This window comes from Nyctereutes procyonoides, unplaced genomic scaffold (assembly GCF_905146905.1).
Source record: "Nyctereutes procyonoides isolate TBG_1078 unplaced genomic scaffold, NYPRO_anot_genome, whole genome shotgun sequence".
Taxonomy (NCBI): domain Eukaryota; kingdom Metazoa; phylum Chordata; class Mammalia; order Carnivora; family Canidae; genus Nyctereutes; species Nyctereutes procyonoides.
The window spans coordinates 2,760,070-2,785,230 of NW_026575156.1; the positions used below are offsets into that span (position 1 = coordinate 2,760,070).

The 25,161-nt window shown below is 33.7% G+C and overlaps 1 pseudogene; it reads left to right on the forward strand.

Moving 5' to 3' along the window:
• Positions 1-14,965: 14,965 nt before the first annotated feature.
• Positions 14,966-25,161, forward strand: part of LOC129502278 (40S ribosomal protein S4, X isoform-like) — a 136,324-nt pseudogene continuing 126,128 nt past the window's right edge.

The following is a 25,161-nucleotide window of genomic DNA, read 5'->3' on the forward strand; positions in this document are numbered from 1 at the left end:
TGTTGCATTTATGTTTATTTTGAATAACATCTCTGCATTGAGTGAGCTTATGACTTGACATTTCTTTTTTTTCAGATATTTTCATTTTTAAAGAATTTCCAAATTTATCTCTATACATTAAAAAAAGGAATACGAAAAAAAGGAATACTTTCTGCCATTTTGCCCTATGCTGAATCACAATATTTTGATAATAAACGGTTGGTAAGAACAGTACTTAAACGAGCAGCATTAGCACTTGGGAATTTGTTAGAAATGAATATAAGTTTCTGGACCTCACCACAAACCCCCTAAATTAGAAGAATCTGGGAGGGGCTACAGGAATTTGTATTTTAACAAGCCTTTCTAGTAACCTAATGCACCCAGAAATCTGAGAGCTAGTGGATTGGAGACACATTTGGGTGACAATCTAGAAGTAAAAACTTCTAGTTCATGTTGAAATTTTATTTCTCATTATTATATAGATTATGTTCAAGCAGGACTTCACGAGTTATAAGAGAAACCAGTCATTCTTCACATGCTTTTATAAGGTGTTTTCATTTTTTTTTAACCAGTGTAAAGTTCAATGTATTCTTAAAATGAAAAAAAAAAAAAAAGAAAGGAAAGCAAATACCAAATTTTCACAAGGGAACAATTCTCAATATAAGCCTTACAAATACCACAAAGTACATACATATGTAGAGTAAAAATAATATTAATAGTTGGTCAAGAATGAAAAAAAACATTTATATATGGTGCTTGTTCTGTCAGTTACCCTGCATTTAAAGAACAGTTATAATAAAATACAAAATATACCATGAGAAAGAGGCTGAAACAAAGTCTCTGATATATGATAAAAATGCATCAGGTAACTCTGTTAATAATAGAATTTCTTCTATTTCTTTTTAACCTAAGCTATCACCTACTATAATCCTCTTTATTTGTAATATAGGTAATGAATGTATGTCTCCTAAGAATCATGTCATATATGGAGTCAGCACTTTACATTTCTTTTTAAATTTAATTACTTTTTCTGAATGCATTTTCAACACACAGTTAGAATGTTCTCAATCATAAATAATGTTTTCTGTTTTATGTGAAGGGTCTTATATATGTTCTTATCCTTGGCATAACTTTGTTCACCAAAATAAAATGCATGCATTTGGATATTTTCACTTTCCTGGATAACTTAAGTCATTTTCCAGAGTCAGAATTTGGGGGTGGGGGATGCAGGGAGGAGGCAACTGTACTATTATACTAGAATAATATTAAATTTAATCAAAATTTAATTTACTTTGTCATTTTATTAATCTAGCAGGCTATAAAGGCAGAGGTTTCTAGTATTAAGATATTAAGATTTGGGGAAAAAAGACTAACCTGATGATTCAGCTAATATCAACATCTCTTCTTTCACCTTGAATTTTCACATTCCTCTGCAGATCCCTTTATCTTCCTTTATCTGTCATAACAAAAGCATGATCAATGTCTAGAACTGACCTGGCAAGACTGAGATATATAGAGGAAAGAATGATAGCTAAAATCAATCCACTAACAATGGAAAAGTCAAGCAATTACAAACTATCTTGGAAGAATCGTTTTATAAGTAGAGGGTTGTAAAAGGAAGTGGTAATGTTCCTTCTAATTAAAGAGGAAGGAACATATGCAAGAGAACACTCAGTAGAGGTTGGGGAAACTTGGTCACCATGTCTGACCATGTGAAGCTCCCCTAACAATTCTAATGAAAACAACCCCTGGAAAGCATAAACAAAATTTTCATTAAGTCAGGAACCAAGAGACCCATATCTTTACTCACCAGAAAAAAAGATGAGGAAAGAATGTCTCACAAAGTTGCAGTGGGGATAGAACTGAGATTACTAAAGTAATAGTAGGAAACAGATAAGAATCTAAGTATTAGAATTAGAATAAACTTGGGCTCACAGTCCAATTCTACAACCTATGTCAAGCTCTAAGCTTAAACAATTTATGTAAAAAATTAAATCTTGATTCCATCATCTATAAAATGTGGTTAGATAATAATCATCTCCAAGAGTTGATGTAAAGATTTATTGAGGGATCCCTGGGTGGCGCAGTGGTTTAGCGCCTGCCTTTAGCCCAGGGCGCGATCCTGGAGACCCGGGATGGAATCCCACGTCGGGCTCCCGGTGCATGGAGCCTGCTTCTCCCTCTGCCTGTGTCTCTGCCTCTCTCTCTCTCTCTCTCTCTCTCTCTCTCTGTGACTATCATAAATAAATTAAAAAAATAAAATAAAGGATTTATTGAGATATTATTAATAAAACTCTTTATGCAGTGTCTACCACAGAAAATAACAATAAGATAGCCATGATTATCTCTATATCTGCCATTTTTTAATACTGATCCTAATTAAATTGTGCTAGACAGCTACTTCACATTCTTTAGAGACTGACCATAAATAAGTCAATTGTTTACTAATCTATTAAATTATCTATTAATAGGTTAAGTTTGAGTCATTAAAAGCTTGAAAGTATGGCTTTCCATTTCATTATTTCTTTTACTTCTGTTTTAATTATCTTTTGTTAAATATAAATCAAGCCAAAATATAATGGCTTAAAACATCAACAATATTATTTTTCATGACCATATCTGTTAATTTGACTTGGCTCGGCAATTATTTTCCTCCATATGGTGTAGCCAAGTTCACTTATATTGCTACTGGTTTCTAAGAAGAAATCCTACAAATGGAAGCCTCATTGTATATATACTTACCAAGACTTGCATCACACTTGAGATATTCAAGTAATGAATAACATATAGTCAATGTGTGAGCATAATGTAACAAGAGCATGACATATTTGAGCAACACTCCTAAGTATGGAAACATTCTCTTTCTGTCCCCTAATGTTTCACATCTTTTCTACATGCAATGTGTACTTATCCCTTTCCCAAGATTTCCAAAGTCTTATTTCATTAGTTTAAGAGACTTGAGCTTCAATTTCAGACTTTAATCAACTCAATAACTTTGAAATGTCAATAAGGCTCCTTGGTTATTATAACTTGGGTGGGCCTTTCCAGTACAGAGACACTAAAAAGACAATATAACTGCCCCAGGGAAACCCTACAGATAATTAATTGTGAGATATAAGCAGAAAAAAAAAAAGCACTAGACATTGCCGTTTAAGATAAAAAGGGAGAAAATGAAGGAATTCAACAATTACCGTGTCTACAGAAAATTTGAAATCCAGCCAGTCAAACATCACCAGTTCCCCCTTGCTTCCAACAGAGGGCATTTTAACTTTGGTTTGAATTTGTGCCAGTCCTTACTAAATCTGTTGCTCCCAGTGGCTCCTAGGAAAACTCTTTGAGGTATACTTCTTTTCTGTGGAAAATGGTGTGTGTAGCTAAGTAAATTTCTTGTCTTGCTACCTGGCCAAATATATCTAGTACTTACAAATCTATTTCCGTTTAAACCAAGTCCTCTTAAGTTCAAGCTAATACAACTCCTCTATTTTATCTTATATATATATTTTTAAGATTCCATTTATTTATTCATGAGAGACACACAGAGAGAGGCAGAGACATAGGCAGAGGGAGAAGCAGGATTCCTGCAGGGAGCCTGATGTGGGACTTGATCCCGGGACTCCAAGATCATACCCTGAGCTGAAGGCAAACACAACTGCAGAGCTACCCAGGTGTTCCACTAACACAATTCCTTTAGAAACTGAGGGGTGTTTTTGTTTTTCTTTGTTATGGTTGTTTTATTTATTTATTTATTTTTGTTGTTGTTGTTTTTATGTATCAAATTATAACCATTACATTTGACAAAATCCACACTCTCAAATCTTTTTAAGGCAGTGTCTTCTCTGTGTTGGGCTGCAAAATGAGCTATTGAATAATGCTCTTAAGACTCTTTAAAGCCCATTTGTCTAATTAAGAAAGTCTATAAAACACTTCCTTAAGTGTCTTAAGCAATTCCTTAAATTCTATGTGATGCAAAACAAAGGAAACCCTTGATTTTTGACCTCAAGATTATGTTTTACTGACAATAGCTTAATTTGATATTTATCCTTATGCCATTTATTGCTTTGTGAAACTTTTGATAGCAATAAGTGTGGGGATGAGAGAACAAGTCTTGGATTAAAAATTGTTCCTCTGAATTCTGCTTAAAATTTGAGTATGTCTTGTTAGCAAATCTTTCTCTTGAAAGATCTTATCATACCTGAGAGGGAAAAAAAAAAAGATAGATACCACTTTCAGTATGTTGCCTGGATATCTCCTTAGTCAGATTTACAAACTCGTTAATTACATTTTCTGTTTCCCAATTTATCACAGGTAACAGTTTGTTACCTAACTGTTACCTACCTAATTGTTCTGCCTAATTGTTACCTAACTGATTGTTCTGCCAGTATAAAAGGTAGTTTTGTCTCTGGTATCTGATAGTAACTGTTCTAGTGGACTTCATGGTCTCCTTACCCTATTCAGTCCTCTAGCTCCTATCCAGTCACAAAGCTAAAGACAGAAGTTTCAGATTTTGTTACAGTAGTAACCCACTTGCAGTTATACTTTGTGTCTCACTTATCTGAGCTGTATCAGTTTCCTACTGTTGCCACAAAAAAGTACAAGGAAATTGGTGACTTAAAAAATAAAATAAAATAAAAAACCCAACCCCGGGTGCCTTGGTGTTCCAGTCAGTTAGCCATCAATTCTTGGTTTACATTCAGATCATCATCTCATAGGTTCTGGGATCAAGCTCCACCTTGGGCTCCATGCTCAGTAAGGAGTCTGCTTGAGACTTTCCCTCCCTATCCCTCTCCCTCCCACTCATGCTCTCTCTATCCCTCTCTATGTCTTTCTCTTTCTCAAATAACAAATCTAAAAAAGAAAAAAAAAAAAACACAACCTGCAAGTGTATTATTCCATATTTGTAGAGGTGAGACTCTGATATGGGCTTCACAGGGCTAATATCAAGACGCCAGCAGGATTGTATTTGTCTGAAGGCTTCTAGAATGCCTTAGTCAGTTCAAGCTGCTATAACAAGTTACCATAGTATTGGTGGCTTAAACAAAAAAACATTTATTTCTTACAGTTATGGAGATGGGAAGTCTGAAATTAGGGTGCGAGCATGGGGATTGGGGGATTTGGTGAAGGCCTTCTTTCTGATTATGTTCTCACATAGACTTTTCCTGGTGTGTGTATTCAGACAGTAAAAGAAGAAGGGGAGAAGGAAGGGAAAGAGGAAGACAGAGAGGGAGAAGAGGAGAGAGAGAAAGAGAGAGAAAGAGCAAGGGGAAGTCTCATTTTATAATTTTCTTTTTATGAGGGCATTAACTTCACCATGAAGGCCTGATTCTCATGACCTAACCTAAGCTTAATTATCTCCCATAAACTTCACCTCTAAATACCATCACATTGGAGATTACAGTTTCAACACAAAAATTTGAGGGTGATACAAATATTCAGTTGATAACATGAACACTGCCCACATTCCTTGACTCTTAGTACCCTTCCATCTGCAATGGTACACTCAGGCCTCTGTTTTTGTCAGCAAGCCTTCTCTGACTCCTACTCCCTGCCTCCCTATTTCTTATTAAGAAGCCTGTGATCATATCGAGTACAACTGGATAATCCAACGTAATCTCCTCCTTCTCATAGCTCCTAACTTAATCAAATACACAAAGCTTTTTTTCTTCACATATAAGGCAAGATATTTGCAGGTTTTAGGGATTAGGACCCAGACAGGCTTTGAGGGTTATTGCTCTGCCTACCAATCTACATTATAAACTATTATCAAATATAATGGTAAAACAACAACACTATTATATTATGATTCTTTTGTGTTGACTTTGCACAATTTAATGTGATTTTTCCCCCTACTGATGTGCTAAGGTCAGTAACACAACCACATTCAGCTGGAAACTGAGGGGAAACTAGCATGTGGAAAATTATCTCTCATCCTCTAGATCTTTCTCCACAGAGCCTCAAATCATTCTGTAGTCCAGTACAAAGATCTTTAGAGTATGGTGAATGGCTTTCAAAGAGAGTTTTCAGGAGCACAAATTCCAGCGTGCAATTATTTATCAACCGTCTGTTTGCATTACTCTTGTTAATATGACAACAGCTTCCAAATGTTGTGCCCACTCAGTCACTGTGAGAGAGGGTTTCATCAAGACACATGATGGATTAGCAGCGACAAATAAAACATATCCTACTAAGCAGTGAAATGGCTCAAAATATTAAATTTGCAATAGATAAAAAGAGGTTTTACACTCAGAAAGAAAATCATAGAATAGAATGAAATAATAGAGTGTATACAGGCACTAGACACCTCCTTGTTAATTTCCATTATTTTTATAACTGAAATTCTGATCAGCAAAAAGATGAAATGTTTTTTCTTGGATTTATATATCTGGGAAGTAGCAGAAACAGGATTCAAATTCAGGTCAAGCAATATCTATTCTGATTTTTTCCAGTAAGCATCACATATCAAGAGACAACATATATTAATGATGAATTTAAAATTAATTTCAGAATATATCTGGTTTAAACTCAAGATCTTCAGTTATGCTCTCCATATATATATTGGATTTGACAACAAAGGAATATTAATAGAATCAGCTACATAACTTCAAAATATACTCTTTGGTGATATATTTAAGTGTAAGAAATAAAACATGTACAGCTTAAAAATATAAAGACCAATATTATAGAACATACGTTAAAGCCCGGTTATTTAAAATTCAAAGAAAAAATTATCAACCTCAAATAAAATTATGTGAATAATCACCTACCTTGTTTTTACTCCAGAGTATAAGAAATGTTGAAAGTCAAACTCTGCAGTCTAAGAATGTTTGAAAAAACATTGATTACTTTAAAATAATCAGTAATATTTATTTCTCAAAAGATTTTATTTATTTATTTATTCATGAGAAACAGAGAGAGAGAGAGAGAGAGAGAGAGAGGCAGAGACACAGGCAGAGGGAGAAGCAGTCTCCATGCAGGGAGCCTGACATTGAACTCTATCCCGGGTCTCTAGGATCAGGCCCTGGGCTGCAGGTGGCCTCAACCACTGAGCCACCCCGGCTGCCCAAAATAATCAGTAATATTTAAAATTCAGTAATTGACTTGACGGTATGAGCACTGGGTGATATGATATATGTTGGCAAATGAACTCCAATTTAAAAAATAAAATAAATAAAATAAAAAATAAAATAAAATAAAATTCAGTAAATGAAAGGAGAGAACTGGCTATGTTTTGTTGTTGTTGTTGTTGTTGTTTAGTCTTTGTTCTATCTCTTGTTGACAAGAAATTATTCATAGGTCGTGATTTAAAAACATATTCTAAAAATCACATTTATTGGGGATTTTACATTAGCTATTTTATAATTTATTCAGATTTTAAACTATCCCATACTTTATAAATTGAGCAATAATTGTGATTTTCAATTGTACATAATAGGTAAATGAAAAATCAAATTATGTTCAGAGAACACACTTTGTTATGACTTGACTACTTTTAAATTTATTGAGACTTATTATATAACACAGAGCATCATCTATCTTCACAAACATTCCATCTAAACTTGAAAAGAATGTGTTTGCTTCTGCATTTTTGTGGAGTTTTCTATGAATATCAATTATATCAATTTGGTTGATAATGCTATGTAAGGGTTCTGTATCCTTACTGATTTTCTGTCTCCTAATTCTATCCATTATTCACAGAATGGTGTTAAAATCTGCAACTCTAGTCATGAATTTTTCTATTTCTCCGTGCAGTTCTATCAGTTTTTTCTACTTTTGTTTTGAAGCTCATTATTACATATAGAAATATTTAGAATTGTTATGTCTTCCTGACGAATTGGCTCCTTTATCATTGTAAAAAGATCTTACTTATCCCTCATATAATTCTTTGCTCTGAAATCTACTTTGTCTTATATTAAGACAATACTAACTACCAATAAAAAAGTAAGCTATATGAATAATACTGCAATAAATATGTAGTGCTGATATCTTCTGGATACTATGTTTTTATTTCCTTGGGATATGTACCCAGAAGTGGAATTGTTGGATCACATAGTAGTTCAAATTTTCATTTCTTGAGGAACCTTTAGGAGCTGTATCAATTTACATTCTAACAGTGCACAAAGGTTCCCTTTTCTTTACTCCTTGTCAACATTTGTTATCTCTTGTCTTTTTGATGATAGTCATTCTAACAGATATGAGGTGATATCTCATTGTAGTTTTGACTTGCATTTCCCTGATGATTAGTGATGTTGAACATCTTTTCATGTACCTATTGGCTCTTTGTGTATCTTTTTTGGAGAAATGTCTATGCAGTTCCTCTACCCATTTTTTAATCAGATTGTTTGCTGTTTATTGAGTTGTATGATCCAAAATCATGAAAATTGGAATGGAAATTACTTAAGCACTCATCAATTGATAAATGGACAAAGAATATATGATATATAGTTTAAATATATATATAGTATACATAATATATATATATTTCATAAGAAATAAGCATAAGAAAGAAGAGCATAAGAAAGAAGAGCATTCTGTCATTTGTGACAACATCATGGACCTTGAGGGCACTATGCTAAGTGAGATAAATCAGGTAGAGAAAGACAAATACTGTATGATATCAATTATATGTGGAATCTCAAAAACCATACCGTGTAAAAGAAGAGTATAATGGTGGTCACGAAGAGCTAGTGAGGAAATTGGGAAAATATTGTTAATGGGTATAAATTTGCAGTCAGAAGATGAGTAAGTTCTGGAGATCTAATGCACAGCATTGTGGTTATAGTCAACCATACTGTATTATATATAGTATATCTAGTTAAGATATTATATACCTACACAATATGTCCTTTATATCTGAGTTTAAAAAAGAAGTGAACCATTGCCACAATGTACATTATTCTCAAAAGTATTAATTTGAGTGAAAAAAATCTGGAAACAAGAACAGGTTTTATGATTCCATTTATTAAAGAAAGCAAGAAGAAACAAAAACAAAACAAATTTTATGAAATGTAACCTAATCCATAGTGAAATAAATGTCAGTGATTTTCTGGGGGTGGAGAAACTGGAGTGGAGCAGAAGGAAGAGATTTCAAAGGGGTACAGAACAAATTTGTGCAGATGATTCATGTATTTATTATTTTAATTGTTTTGATGCTTTCACAGTTACATACATTTGACAAAAATGGCCATATTGCATAAATACACATGTACATTCTATTTTTTACTAATCATGCCTCAACAAGTTTGTCGAAATGGAACATACATTTTTATGACTCTGATAAAAATATAACAAAATCTGTGCTGTGTAACAATTGATGAGGTCAAGTTGTAACTTCAAAAAAGAACATGCATTTTTTTCACTAAAGATATCAAAATATTATTCATCAAGTGCCCCTCAATTTCTTGGTGAATGATTAATGAAATATACTATAAAGATGTATCATAATTTTGCTGTTATATTCACTTTCTTTGTTTTTTTAATATTCACTTTCTTTGATATCCCATCTGAAAAAGTCTCATTTTATTCTGACAGTTATGAAAACTGAATTTCTTTCTGAATGAAATTGAATATTTATTTTGTAATTTGGAGATTTTCTATTTTTTTATTTTTTTTAATTTTATTTATTTATTAATGAGAGACACACACAGAGAGGTAGAGACACAAGCAGAGGGAGAAGCAGGCTCCATGCAGGGAGTCCCGATCCTGGGACTCCAGGATCACACCCTAGGCTGAAGGCAGGCACTAAACCGCTGAGCTACCCAGGTGTTCCTATGGAGATATTTTAATATACCTATGATAGAAAATTAAGTTTTAATTAAAGTGAATAGGATGTGTAGCTTAAAAATTATATTTAGCAGTGATTATTGTGAATAAAGCACCATTGCTTAAAACTCAAGGTGAAAAAAAAGAAGTAAAATAAGTTACTTTTGTCAGTTCATTAAGAATGAATGAGTGAATGGATGAATGAATGAATGAATGAATGAAAGGTCATAGACCTAAATGTTAAATACACAACTATAAAACTCCTAGAAGATAACAGAGGAGAAATTTAGATGACCTTGGTTATGGCAAGATGTTTTACATATGACACCAAAGACATGATCCATGAAAGAAATAATTTATAAGCTGGACTTAATTAAAGCTAAATACTTTTGCTTTGTGAAAGACAATGTCAAGAGAATAAGAAGAGATGCCACAGGAGCACCTTTGTGGCTCAGTTGGTTAAGCACCCAATTCTGGGTTTTGGTTCAAGTCATGATGATTTCACGGGTTGTGGGATTGAGCCTCACATTAGGCTCCATGCTCAATGGGGAATCTTCTCAAGAATTCTTTCCTTCTTCCCCTCTTCCTACTCACATGTGCTTTCTGTCTCTCAAAGGAAGAAAGAAAGAAAGAAAGAAAGAAAGAAAGAGAAAAGAAGAATGGAAAAAATGAAAAAAGAAGCCACAGACTAGGAGAAAATATTTGCAAAATACACATCTGATAATGGACTGTTATTCAAAATATACAGAAAACTCTTAAAATTCAACAATAAGAAAACAAACAACTTCATTAAAAAATGGACTAAAGGCTAACACATATCTCACCAAAGAAGATATATAGATAGCTAATAAGCATATGAAGAGATGCTCCACATCATATAATGTCAGGAAAATGCAAAACAAAACAATAATACAATATTACTACACACCTATAATGGCCATAAATCTAGGATACTGATAAAATTAAACACTGGTAAGGATGTGGAGCAAGAAGAATTCTCATATGTTACTGATAGGAATGCAAAATTGTACAATCGCTTTGGAAGACAGTTTAGTGTTTTCTTACAATACTAAACATGCTCTTACCATATGATCCAACAACTCTGCTTCAAGGTATTTACTCAAAGAAGTTGAAAACATGTTTGCACAAAAACCTACACAAAGACCTCTAAACATCTATGTTTATTTGGTGACTTTATTCATAAATGACAAAACTTGGAAGCAACCAAGATGTTTTTTCACAGGCGAATGGATAAACTGTGGCATATCCAGACAATGGAATATTATTTAGCATCAAAAATAAATGAACTATCAAGCCATGAGAATAAAATAGATGGAGGAAACTAAAAATCATATTACTCAGTGAAAATAACTAATCTAAGAAAGCTACATAGTGCAGGATTCCAACAATATGACATTCTGTAAATGACAAAACTATGGAGACAATACACAGGTCAGTGACTGCCATCTATGGGAATGAGGGAGAGTTGAATAGGTAGAGCACAGAGAATTTTGAGGGCATGGAAAATATCCCATATAGTACTATAATGATGGACATATGTCATTATATATTTTTCCAATTCTGTAGAATATACAACATCAAAAGTGAGCCCTAAGGTGAACTATGGACTTTAGTTGATTATGATGTGTAACTGTAGATTCATTTTTGGAACAAATTACCACTCTGGTGACTGCTGTTGATAATAGGGGTGGCTCTGCATGTGTGGGAGCAGGACATATGTGTATCTTCTCATTTTTTTTTTGTGAGCTGAGAATTGCTCTTAAAAAATAGTATAACAAAACCATACATTAGGATACAAAACAAGTGTCAATAATTTTAAAAAATGAAGTCATCTCATGTACTTTTTCCAACCACAAGTCTATGAAACCAGAAATCAACCTCAAGAAAATATCTGGGAAGAACACAAAGGCATGGAGGTTAAAAAGCATGCTACTAAAAAAAAAAAAAAAAAAAAAAAAAAAACGAAAGAAAAAAAAGCATGCTACTAAACAATAAATAGGTCAACAAAGAAATCAAAAAGGAAATAAAAAAGTACATGAAGACAAATGAAAATGAAAACACAATAGTCTAAAATCTTTGGGATTCAGCAACAATGGTTTTAAGAGAGAAGTTTATAGTAATATAGGCCTACTTCAAGAATCAAGAAAAATCTCAAATAAACAACCCAACCTTACATCTAAAGAGCTGGAAAAAGAACAAACAAAATCCAAATCTAGTAGAAAGAAGGAAATAGTAAATATTAGAGCAGAAATAAACAAAATATAAATGAAAAACAAACAAACAAACAAAAAACAAGAGAACACCAATGGAACCAGAAGCTGATTCTTTGTAAAGAACAAAACTGATAAACTGTTAGCCAGATGCAGCAAGAAAGAAAGAGGACTCAAAAATCAAAATAAGAAAGGAAAGAAGAGAAATAACAACTGACACCACAGAAATACAAAGGATTATAAGCGAATATTATGAAAAATTATACGCCAACAAATTGGACAACTTAGAAGAAATGGATAAATTCTTAGAAACATGTAACCCCCCAAAACGAACCAGGAAAAATTAATAACTTTGAACAGACCAATTACCAGCAATGAAATTGAATCAGTAATCCAAAACGCCCAAAATACAAAGGTCCAGGGTTAGATGGTTTCACAACAGAATTTAGCTAAACATGTAAAGAAGAGTTAACACCTATTCTTCTCAAACTGTTTCAGAAATTGGAAGAGGATGGAAAGCTTCCAAATTCATTCTACAAAGCCAACACTACCCTGATATCAAAACCAGATAAAGACACCACAAAAAAAGAGAACTACAGGCCAGTATCTCTGATAAGCATAGATGCAAAAAATCCTCAACAAAATATTAGCAAACTGAATCCAGCAATACATTTAAAAAAACCCACCATGATCAACTGGAATTTATTTCTAGGATGCCAATGTGGTTTAATCTTTGGAAATCAAAGTGATACATCATATAAACAAGAGAAGATAAAAACCATTTGATCATTTCAATAGATGCAGAAGAAGCATTTGACATCAATTACATGATAAAAATTCATGATAAAAACCCTCAACAAAGTGGCTTTAGAAGGAACATTCTTCAACATAATAAAGTCTGTATATAAAAAATTAACAGCTAACTCATACTTAATGGTGAAAAACTGAAAGTTTTTCCCCCTAAGATCAGGAACAATACTACTATGTTCCCTCATTGTGTTTATTTAGCATAGTACTAGATGTGCTAGCCACAGCAATCAGACAAGAAAAATAAATAAAAGCCATCAAATAGGTAAGGAAGAAGTAAAGCTATCACTATCTGCAGATGACATGATAATATGTATAGAAAATCTGAAAGACTCCACAAAAAATTACTAAAAGTGATTAATAAATTCAATAAATTTGCAGGGGACAGAATCAATATACAGAAATCCATTGCATTTCTGTACATTAATAATGCAGTAGCAGAAAGAAAAATTAAGAAATCAGTCTAATTTACAACTGCACCAGAAATTGTAAATTATCTTGGAATGAACTGAACCTTGGAGTTGAAAGTCTTATACTCTGAAAACTATAAAACATTGATTAAAGAAACTGACATAAACAAATGAGAAGGCACTCCATGCTCATGGATTTGGAGAACAAATATTAAAATATCCATATACCCAAAGCAATCTACAGACTTAATTCAATCCTTATAAAAAAAAGCAATGGCATTTTTCATAGAACTAAAACAAATAATTCTAAAATATATATGTAACAACAAAAGACCCCAAATAGCCAAAGCAGTCTTGGAAAGGAACAAACCTGAAGGTATCACAATCCCAGTTTTTAAGCTATGCCATGAAGCTACAGTTTTCATAACAGTATATTACTGGCACAAAAGTAGACACTCAGATTCAGTGGAGCAGAAGAGAGAGCCCATAAATAAACCAATGAGATGGTCAATTAATATGAAAAGAATGAAACTGGACCATTTCCTTATACCATATATGCACAAAAATAAACCCAGGCATCCCAAAACCATAAACAGTTTAGAAGAGACAACAGATAATATTTTCTTTGACAGTGGCTACAGCAATATTTTTCTATATATGGCTCCGAACGCAACAAAAGCAAAAGCAGACTATTGGGACTACATCAAAATAAAAATCTTCTTCACAGAAAAACAAAAGACAACCTACTGAATGAAAGAAGATATTTATAAATGATATATATCTAATAATGGGTTAGTATCCAAAACATATAAAGAACTTACACAATTCAATACTAAAATACACAAATAAGCCAATTTAAAAATGGCCAGAAGACATGGACAGACATTTTTAAAAGAAGACATACAGATAACAAACACACACATGAAAAGAAGCTCACCATTACTGTCAGAGAAATGCAAATCCAAATCATAATGATATATCACCTCACACCTGTCAGAATGGTTAAAATCAAAAGCACAAGAAACAATAAGTTTTGGCAAAGAGGTAGAGAAAAAGAAACACTTGTGCACTGTTGGTTGGAATGCAAACTGGTATACCCACTTATGGAAAACTCTAGAGTTACTTCAAAAAATTAAAAATCAAAAATAGAAGTACCATACAATCCAGTAATTCCACTACTGCATATTTACCCAAAGAATATGAAAATGCTAATTCAACAAGATATATGTGCCTCCATGTTTATTGTTGCCTTATTATAATAGCCAAATTATGGAAATAACCCAAGTATCCATTGACAGATGAATGAGTAAAGAAGATGTAGTATATATGCATAATGGGACCTTACTTCAGCCATAAAAAAGGAATGAAATGTTTCCATATGCAACAGCTTAGATGGATCTAAGAGCTCTAAGAGAATATAATGCTAACTGAAATAAATCAGAGATAAACAAATGCCATATGATTTCACTCATATGTGGAATTTAAGAAACAAAACAAAGGATCAAAATAAAACAGAGACACACAAAAAACAGATTCTTAAATATAGAGAACAAACTGGTGGTTACCAGAGGGGAGATAGGTAGGGGGATGAGTGAAATACGTGAAGGTAATTTCCTTCAGAGTATACTTGTCATGACATGAAAGTTATCATGGCCACAAACCGAATAGAAACTTAAGATCTAGACTTCATCAGAGAAGGCCACATTGATGGGTAGATTTGATTTCCCTTGAATTTTTGATGGAAAATTGAAAAAGTGCATTTTTCAGATCCACAACAGCAGAATGATGCTGGCTGATGATGTAACCCTGGACAACTTGATCGTGGCTAAAGATAATCTCTCCAGTGCCCATATCAAGGCGTTCTGCACAGAAACTAGTCTGGTGGCTTGGAGAGAATGTAGAATGAAATTAACAAATCACCTCAAAAAATCTAAAGAAAGTGTTCTTTATTCATAAAACAAGAAGGCACCCCTGAGGGGCTCTGTTTCCAGCGACCACAGTTGCCTTCAAGGAAATGTTTGGGAGTGTCCCCACCCCTTGGAGGGATGAGGTTGGGAAAGTTGCCTGGATGAACCCATGTTCCAGTTGCTCTTTCTTAGCAGAACCTGCTGTGTCCATTTTTGAAGTGACATGTAGGATTCCCACAAGGCTGCCTGCCTTCATCCATGGCTCACATGTAGTACTTTCTCTCCAATAAAGTGTGTTCTTTCTAAAAAAAAAAAAAGGGGGGGGGGAGATGTCAAAATTAAGAAAAAAAATTTGATCAGGCTACTTCAAAAGTATGTTTAAGTTTTTGCTTTATTATTTTTTTTAGTTTTCACTTTATTTACAATGTTTTTGGATGGATCTCATTGTATAGTTTCTGAGTGGATGCTATAGTGGATAATACAAAATACATATTTGATTTATAACAATCTACTAATGATATATTTCCAGTTGGGACAAAGTGTGGAAACCTCATTTCCATTTAGATTTTTTTTGCCTTTAATTTCCCAAAATTTAATTATGATTTTTTTTTTTTTTTGGATTTAACTGTTAGGGATCCACTCTGTTTCTTGGATCTGTAGGTTTGCATATTTTGCCAACATTGGCAGATTTTCAGCCATAATTTATTTAAATGCTCCTTTAGCTCTACTCTCTTTCTCCTCTCCTGTGGGACTCTGAATATGCCTGTGTGGGATCATTTTTTATTGTTTTATAGGTCCCTGTGGCTGTGTTCAATATTTTTTCAGCTATGTTTTTTATCTCTGTTGTTCATACTAGGTAAATTTTATTGCTTGGACTTTAAGCTTATTGATTCTATCCTTTGTCATATCTACTATTGAGTCTGTCTAGTGGGTTTTCAAAAGTATCTTTTACTCTATTTTTCAGTTATATGATATCAATTTGATTCTAATTTAAGCTCTACAATATGTATTTGATTGTTTTACAAATCTTAGTTCTTTGCTGGGATTTTCTTTTCTTTTTTTAAAATCTGCTTCAAAAGAATCTGTAATTGATCACAGAAGCATTTTTGTGATAGGTGCTTTAAGATCCTTGTGAGATCATTCATTTCAGTGTTGGCATCAGTTGGCTTCTCTTATGTAAGCCATTATTTTCTTAGTTCTTAGTATGGTGGGTGATTTTCAACAGAATCCTGGGCATTTTGTCTATTGTGTAATATTACATTTTTAATATTTATCTTTAATAATTTTACACTGAATTTATACTAAGATATTCTTGAATTAGAGGAAGATTCCCTATTAAACACTTTATAGTAAATAAGAAGTGGTTAGTCCCCCTAAAGGACTTTATCTTACTCCTAGGCCAACAAAATGATAGCCCACAGGATTTTTTTTGCTTTGTGAGTGGCTTGACTTGTCATAGGTGAGGGAGAAGAAAAAATTTTATCTGCTTCTAAAAAGGGGAAAGAGATCAATATCTCTGTATTCCTGAAAATGTATCTTTATTCCAGACATTTGTGATGTAAATAACACGTTTGATGGGTGCCAGATAGCCCTACACTATAAGGAAGAACTCTTTTCAAGGTCCAGGTCCAAAGAATTCTTTCTTGAAATGTAAATATTGAGGAAAATAACTCCATGTGCTCAGGGCTCATTTGTAGCTTACTGAGAAACTTAGCAGGAGTAGAATCATCTGGTTCTCTTAGGAGAAATTTTACTCTTATTTCACATTAGAACAATCAAGTAGATAGAAGGCTGCAGATCTAATTCACATGGTATATAAAGAGTCTTTGGAAACTATGACCTTTTTATAGGAATACTGAGAAATTGGGGAAGTTTTATGTCCCCACAATTAGGAGATTCTGGGATATATATATATATATATATATATATATATATATATATCTCCATCTTGATAGATAGATAGATATAGATATGAAAAGAGAGGGAGAGAGAGAGAGAAATAGAATATGAGCATGAGCAGAGGGAGATGGAGGGAGAAGCAGACTCCTGGCTGAGCAGAGTCCTTGCAGGCCTGATCACACAACTCTGAGATCCCTACCCCAGCTAAACCAAAAGTCAGAGGCTTAACCCAGGTACCCCTACTTCATTGTTTTTACCTTTGTTTATTCTTTTCAACAGTGGGCACCTTGTTTAGGTTTAAGCCCCAAGATTTAGTTGACTTTTGTAGGCTGTCAGTGGACTTCTCAGATCTTTGCAATTGTCTTGGTTGACTTGGTTTATCTGTTGCAACTTGCACTCTCCCTTCCCTTGATCATGCTGCCTCAGGTGGCAGTAGGGTGTCCCTGGATTGGGAGATTAGAGGAGGATTTGGTGGGGTTCCACTAAAAATCTCTCTTCTTTCTACCCCAAGCCAGCCAGAGTCTCTGGGCAGGAAAAAGAGATATCAGGCCCACATAGACAAAGAGGCTGCTAAGAGGGTTGTCTTCTATTTGGCAGGAAAGAAGAATGCTTCCCCTGCTGGCTGCTTGTCATTATGGGGTTCCCAATTGACCTCCTTAGCCCTGATGCTGTCAGAGGGATTCTGATTCAAGAAAGAAATCAACCTCCCTGGACATGCCTTCTGAAGGCATGGGATCTGGGTGGTCTCTATGTCTGTGTTGTTGTGAGGGTGCAGCCAAACTACCTCTGTGTTGTTCTTCAGATCTTGGCTTCTCTAACCCACTCTCTTCTTTCTATCTGTCAGTGCTCTGTTGGTTGTCTCTTATGTTATTACCAGGGTTTATAGTTGTACTTTGTGCATAGGAACAGGAAAGAATAGGGAGAAATGAGTCTATACCATCTTGTTTTGACTGTAAGCCCCTCTAAAGGAAGCAAAAATGGAAATCTAAGAAGATGTATTTTGGGTGTGCTTTAGGGAAAGAAGATAACCTGTTATAATATGCTATGAATGTCTAAAAAAATTACTGTTGATACAAGCATATAAAATTGAAGGAAAAACTGTTTTTAAAAAAAGCAATTGTGACAACAGATTATTTTCCAAGTATCTTTAAATATTTGCTTTACAAAAGCAACAATGGAAAGTAGAATGTTGATGGTGCTATATTTTAGGAAAGAAAGATACTTTTGAGAACATTATGCTTTAAGAATTGTCTTGAGCCTGAAAACATGAATATAGTAGTGAAAAATATATACTTTTATAAGATTTACTGTTTTAAAATATATATATATATATGTATATATATATATTTATATATAGTTTTATAATTTTAAGGGCATTAGCTTTAATTTATTTTGATGACTAAACTATCCACTACTGATATCAATCATATCTAGGTTATTTTTTAACTCTATCTTATTATTGCCTTATCATTGTTGTGGTAATTTGTTGCTTTAACTAACTGGTTTCTTTTCCATTTTCTATTCTTTTAGCACATATGGACTGTGTGAGCCATAGTAAAACATTTTTCACACTATCAGAATGTCGCTCTGTATTCAAGGCCGAGCAAAAGATGCAATCCCACGCAGAGATATACTTGGATTTTGGCAGGGAATATCAGGGTAAATACAGTTTCCTATTAGATGAGGATGTTAATACCAAAAGTTGAGTGGCAATCTTGAAATCGCATGTGGTTTTTATCTGAAAAAGGTAACTTAAAGAAACAGAATCAATTGGTGGAGAGAAACTAAATTTAATGACATTAATTGAACTCTAAAAGAAGTTGTGTTGGAGCACCTGGGTGGCTCAGTTGGTTGAACATCCGACCCTTGATTTTGGCTCAGGTCACAATCTTAAGGTCCTGAGATGGAGCTCCATGTCTGGCTCCATGCTCAGCAGAGAATTTGTTTGAGATTCTCTGTCTCCTTCTTCCTTTGCCCCTTCTCCCCACTCTCTCCATCTCTATTGCTCTCAAATAAATAAATATATAACCTTTAAAAGAAGTTGTGTCAAAGCTGTGCATTCCTCTGGAATTTTCAGTTAGAGAAGTTAATACATTCCCTAACTTAAATCAGTTTGAGTAAGGTCTTTCTGTATGTATCCTAATAGTATTCCTAAGTAATGCAATAATTACAATGTTCTTTCACTTTTATTTAACTCCTTATCTGTATCTACATCTTTCCCAGAAGATTGAAGTTCAAAAATTGGGGTCCAGTTTAACTGCACAGGTTTCTTTGTGAGGTGTGGTCAATTGGTAATAACTTGGAATATAATTTATTTCTTCCCACTAGCTATTTACTTACAGATAGGGTACCCTAGGAGGACCCATAAAAATAATGATCACTCTTCATTAAGAGGGTCAGAAGGAAATTGGGCCATCTGTGATGTTCCCAATGGTAAATAATAAGTGGATGTCAAACAAATAACAATGAAAAGCCCCGGCAGGGTTTTTAATGTTCTGATAATAACAGAAGCTGTGAGTGACCTATGCTGTAATGGCTGTAAATGACATGAACATGAATGAGTCATTAAGGTTTTGCTATTCAAAATTTTACTCTAAATAGAGGACATCCTAAGATGGGAATGAGGTTGAGGGAGAGTATAGTTATATTAAGGACCATAAAAATTTTACCTCGACAGCATACATTATATCAAAATTGAAGCATTTAAAAGATAATTATGCTGTTTAAATTCTTAGCCTTTCCAGATTTGCAAACCAAAAATACTTTTTAAAAAACTATCAAATAGCTGTTTTCTGGCTCCAGTTATATGATTTCAAATGGATATCGCTTGTAGATTATTAGGTAGGTCATCAATGGAACCTGACGTGTTCTCGTGTCTTCATACTGTTACAAAGCCAGAGAGGTGGCAAACCCGGTGACAGCCTCTTATTCCATGGAGGAACTAAGTGATCACACTCACATTTTCCATTGTGGTTTTCCTGAAGTTGTGCTCAGTAGCTAATCAAGTATATTATTTCTATTGCCAGCAGTGAGCTCATTTGGAAGAGATTCAATTCCATGCCAAGGACAATAACCTTCCTTGTTCAGCTTGTCCATTTCAGTCCTATTTTGTGCCTTCCCCCTCCCCCATCAGTCCTGTACACCACAGCCTGACACATACAAATTGTTAAAACCTAATCTCCCAGCTTCTTCTTTACCCACTGTCCTGATCTCTACATGTTTTTTTCATAATTGGATCTCTATTCTTTTTGCCTACCCACAGACCCTCTCAAGACCTTGCCCGCAGTGATTCTTCTATCTAAAATGTTCTTCCTTTCTTCTCAATCTGTAAAGCTCTTTTCCATTCTTTATGTCCAGCTCATGTCTTAGTATCTATGCACTTCCTGTCCTGACTTAGCTACTCCTTTCTCTTCTCCCACAGTACCTCTCCATGCCTCTATTTTATTTTCCTCGTTCCAATTTCTCAACAGACTGAACTGGACGAGAAGGAAGAAAAGTTGTTCATTCATTAGAGTTTCTTTGATTGATGATTTATTTTTTACAAGAAATCTTTCTTTAATGAGTCAATGATTTAAAAATGATTCCAAGACTATTCTGGAGGTCAAATCCTTTCTAAGGATCAAAGATAGACTAAAGGCTGTCTTTGAAACCTACAAAATTATTCAAATCCATTGTGCATGTTTCCTTATGTACACAAAGAAACCATCATTTGATGAGTTTCTCAATGTGTCCCATGAACAAAAGAGGTTGAGGGCCATGGCTCTAAGGGATTAGGTAAGAAAGCTGAGATCAAGAAACAGTGGAGGAACTCCTCTCTTATTTTTTTTTCACACGTTCTTAGGATTTCTTTCTTTTTTTATTGTGACAAAATTAAATAATATTAAATTTATTATTTAAATTATTTCAAGTTTATAGTTCTGTAGCATTAAATACAGTTGACCCTTGACCAACACCAGTTTGAATGGCATGAGTCTACTTATGTGCAGATTTATTCCTGTAAATATAAAACAATTCTGTAAATATATTTTCTCTTCCTTATGAATTATCCTAATAATATTTTCTTTTCTCTAGCTTACTTTATTATAAGAACATAGTATATAATACATACAACATACAAAATATGTGTTAATCGACTGTGTTATTGGTAAAGCTTCTGTTCAACAGAAGCTATTAATAGATTTTGGAGAGTCAGAAGTTATATGCAGATTTCTGACTGCATGGGGGAGCCATGTTCTTTGCCCCTATGCTGTACAAGGGTAAACTCTACATATGCATTGTTCATCCTGAGTTTTTTATTGGATAACATTTCCACAAATATCGAGCTAGATCATAATGCTTTATTTAATTTGAATTTAAAAATGACCACAAAACTAAATTATTACTAATCCCCAATAAGATTTTTAGAAATGTTGGCCTGAATTAGCAGTCTCAAAGACAAAAATAAAATTCCAGTTCAATTATGGGTTTTGACATTTTATTTTATTTTATTTTATTTTAAGATTTATTTATTTATTTATTCATGATAGAGAGAGAGAGAGGCAGAGACACAGGAGGAGGGAGAAGCAACTCCATGCTGGGAGCCCAACGCGGGACTGGATCCCGGGACTCCAGGATCATGCCCGGGGCCAAAGGCAGGCGCCAAACCACTGAGCCACCCAGGGATCCCTGGGTTTTGGCATTTTAAAATAAAAACGGTCATTCTATGCTTTTTGCATAAAGCTCAGTTTTGCAATTAATGAATGATTCAAAAAACAATTCAAGGGAATATCATGTGACATACAGCGTACTTCCAACTAAATTATTAACTCATCTGATTCTGTCCCAAACTGAACACAAGCTAAAAAAAAAAAAATGTGACTGTGAAGAATAATAAACTGCTCCATTTGTGTGCTTGCTAGATTACTTTAGACAAACTATGCAGTCATAAATTTCTATATATTCTTCTCTTGCCTCATGGCACAATAGTGTCTTAAATAAGCAGGAGTTACAGGAAAATTAATGTCCCCTTTTTATATAATGAGTAGAATTAATGATGTATTTAACTTTGTTCATTTGATTGACTATCTCTTTTATTAAGCCGTGACTAAAGTGTTCATTTTATTTGCTACAACATACTCAGATTCTAACTCAGAGCCTGGCACATAACCAGAACTCAATTATATTCTTGGTAAAGGAATGTTTGTTTCATTAGCTATGTGACTGACTGTCTGAATGAATGAATGAATGAATGAATGAAGAATGAATGATCTCTTCCTCCCTGTTTGGCCTGGCTTCCCTCCTAGCATCACCTCGCCCATGTGCCTCTCTGTCCTCTAATTCCTTCTTTTTTATCCCTCTAATTCCTTCTTATCTAGCAAATTTTGGCACATCCTCTGCTCTCTGTTCTCTCTGTTTCCAACACCTTTCTTTTTTTCTCCCTCAGAATCTTCATTTCTTCCTGTCAATGTACCTTTCCTCAATTATGTGTGATTTCACACTAAAATTGCCAGAGAAGCCCTGTTGCTTTGTCTTCTTACAAGCAGAATATGCAATAAAAATATTTTTTATGCTGTGCAATAAAAATATTGTTGTTATGCAACATCCTTTTGTTTCTCTTTTGAATTATTTAAAAGGTAAGGTGTTATAAATGTTTATTTTTTATTCTTAAAAAAAAGCTTCTTTTTCTTGCTTGCTATACTTGATTGTAGATTTTTCTATCTTGTGGGTTTGGAATCCTTGAAATAAAAATGGTCTATATATACCACAGAAATGGAGGATGAGAAAAACATTATTGAAAGAGAGATCAATCTTACCAATCTAAGCAAAAACTAACAGACATGCACAATTAAAATCCTCACATTCCATAGTTTTTAATGCGTTAGAAATAGATTATGGGTTTGCGTAGTTGTTTCAATTATTGGTTTAGAAAGTGATTTTTCTGTATACCAGAATCTTGACAATATTTAAGTTAAATTTTTACACAATGAAATATACATAGATACAAAATAGATAAAAAAACTCCATAGGCTTAAGGATCTTAACCACATGTAAAACCAAACAAATGCATTAATTAAAAACAAAATCACATTCTTAATAAAATTTGAATTAGCACTACTACATTTATGTGATGTGTACTATTGATTTATTGAAATTGTAATGTTGATGTTGGGTTTGGCTGTAAAATGCATCTTTTGAATTTTCCTTCTTTCCTTGATCACTGCTATTCAGAACATAATATATTCCCCTTTGAGATGTTTCTATTATTTCTATGATTATATATCCTTTAAAAATTAGTGTTTTTTATCAATTCTTCATATTTTATGGGATCAATTATTTCAATAATGCACTCACCAAATATGATGATTTTAAATTAATACCAGTTCTAAAGAACAGTTATAAGTTAGTAAGTAAAGGACCATAGTCAGATAATATTCTACTTGAACTATCCAGTTTGGGTGGCCTGTTTTTGTTTGTTTGTATGTTTGTTCAGTTTGTTTTGTTCTGTTTTAGTTCAGTATATCCGTACTAGTTTACCCTTTAGGACAACTTAAATCCCCTACTTCTTTCACATTTTTCCCTCAATTTAAACCACAGTGAAATCTTGAACTCTGAACCATAAATTAATTTTACTTTTACTTGTTACAGAGAAGCTCATATACAAAAGCAAGTAAGTAAATGCAAAAATCACATGGCAATGTTTGCTTATGAAGTTTACATCTAGAATATTTTGATGCTGATTTTTTCAAGACCATCATACAATTTAAATCCCATGACTAAATTATGCTAGACCTTTGTAGAGCCTTTAGAAACCTGTAAGAAGTATTTTTGTGCCTTAATAAGTTAAGTCTTCAGTAGAATCCCATGATACGTGACAACTTCACTTTATATAGATTCTTAAATAAAGATTTGGATAAGTTCAATTTGTAACAACATTCCACCACACGGTTATAATCTACAAGACTAGCATTCAGTATCAGCTCTATCTGATTCCACTTTTTATTCTCCCCATCACTGCTGATCAGTTTCTGCTGTACTTATTTGGTATAGCCTCAGTAACACTATTTCACTACTTTGATAAACGTAGCTCAGCATTATGCACGAGCCACAAGACATTTGAAAATATTATATTAAATTCCAAGATAAAATTGACCCAAATCCTTCCAAGTGCCACGAAGTACGTCTGTGATAAACTCTCAAAATTAAAAGAAAAAAATATTTAATTCAGCAATGCTCAGTAATGTATTTCTCTTTTAGACCTACAGTGTTTGGATGTATGGCCCCTTTGAGTAGAATCCCAAAGAAAGTCCTGAGATCAAAAAAAAAAAAAACTCATAGAAATTTCTATACTTTATAGATGTGCTATAATTAACAGGACTGAGAATTCCTAACAGAGAGTAGTAGAAAGAGAGGGGAGAAAAAGCTTGAAATTCGGAAGACGATGTTGGCTTATCACAAACTTTAGATCATTCATTCATTGTGCCATGTTGTGTAGCATGTACTCATTGCACTTATTGTACTCATCTATTCCATCCTCAAAGAATGCAACATGAAGTTGAGTTATTCTCCTTTATTCAATGTCTCCTTTACTCGATATCAATCAGTATGTACTTCCATTAGTGTTTAAATGAACTTTTCTTTGTGTTTAGCACCATTAGATTGGGACCCGCTATGGTGACTGAAATGGTATAGAGGCAATGGTATAGAGGTATAGTGGTAGCAAAGGCAGAGGAAAATTATGAGATATTTGATCTCAATGGCAGTCAGTTTGATATTTGGTATTTAATGGAAAATAAGTGAGCATTCTCAACCCTGACCTTTTCACCATAAATTACATTACTGTTATATATTTTCCTTCATTAGTTTTTCTTCTAATTTTTTTTTTCCTCCTGGAAAGCAATTGACTTGAATAAAATCCCATCTTTTCTGAATCACAGCATATATTCTGTTTGAATGTGGATATTAATTTATTTTTTTCCTAAAGCTATCTAACATGGGTGTTCTTACATAGCCTCAGGATAAATGTTAGGGCTTCAAAGGTTTTAGTTTAGTTTTGTTTTTATCTCACCTTTAGCCTGCTGTGAACCATTTTTCTTAAAATTAGAAAATCCATTCCTTTAAATTTGATTGGCACTGACTCAAAACAATGTATCCTAACTTTTGCTGGCATAGTTTGTGCCAATTATGCTCTAAAGA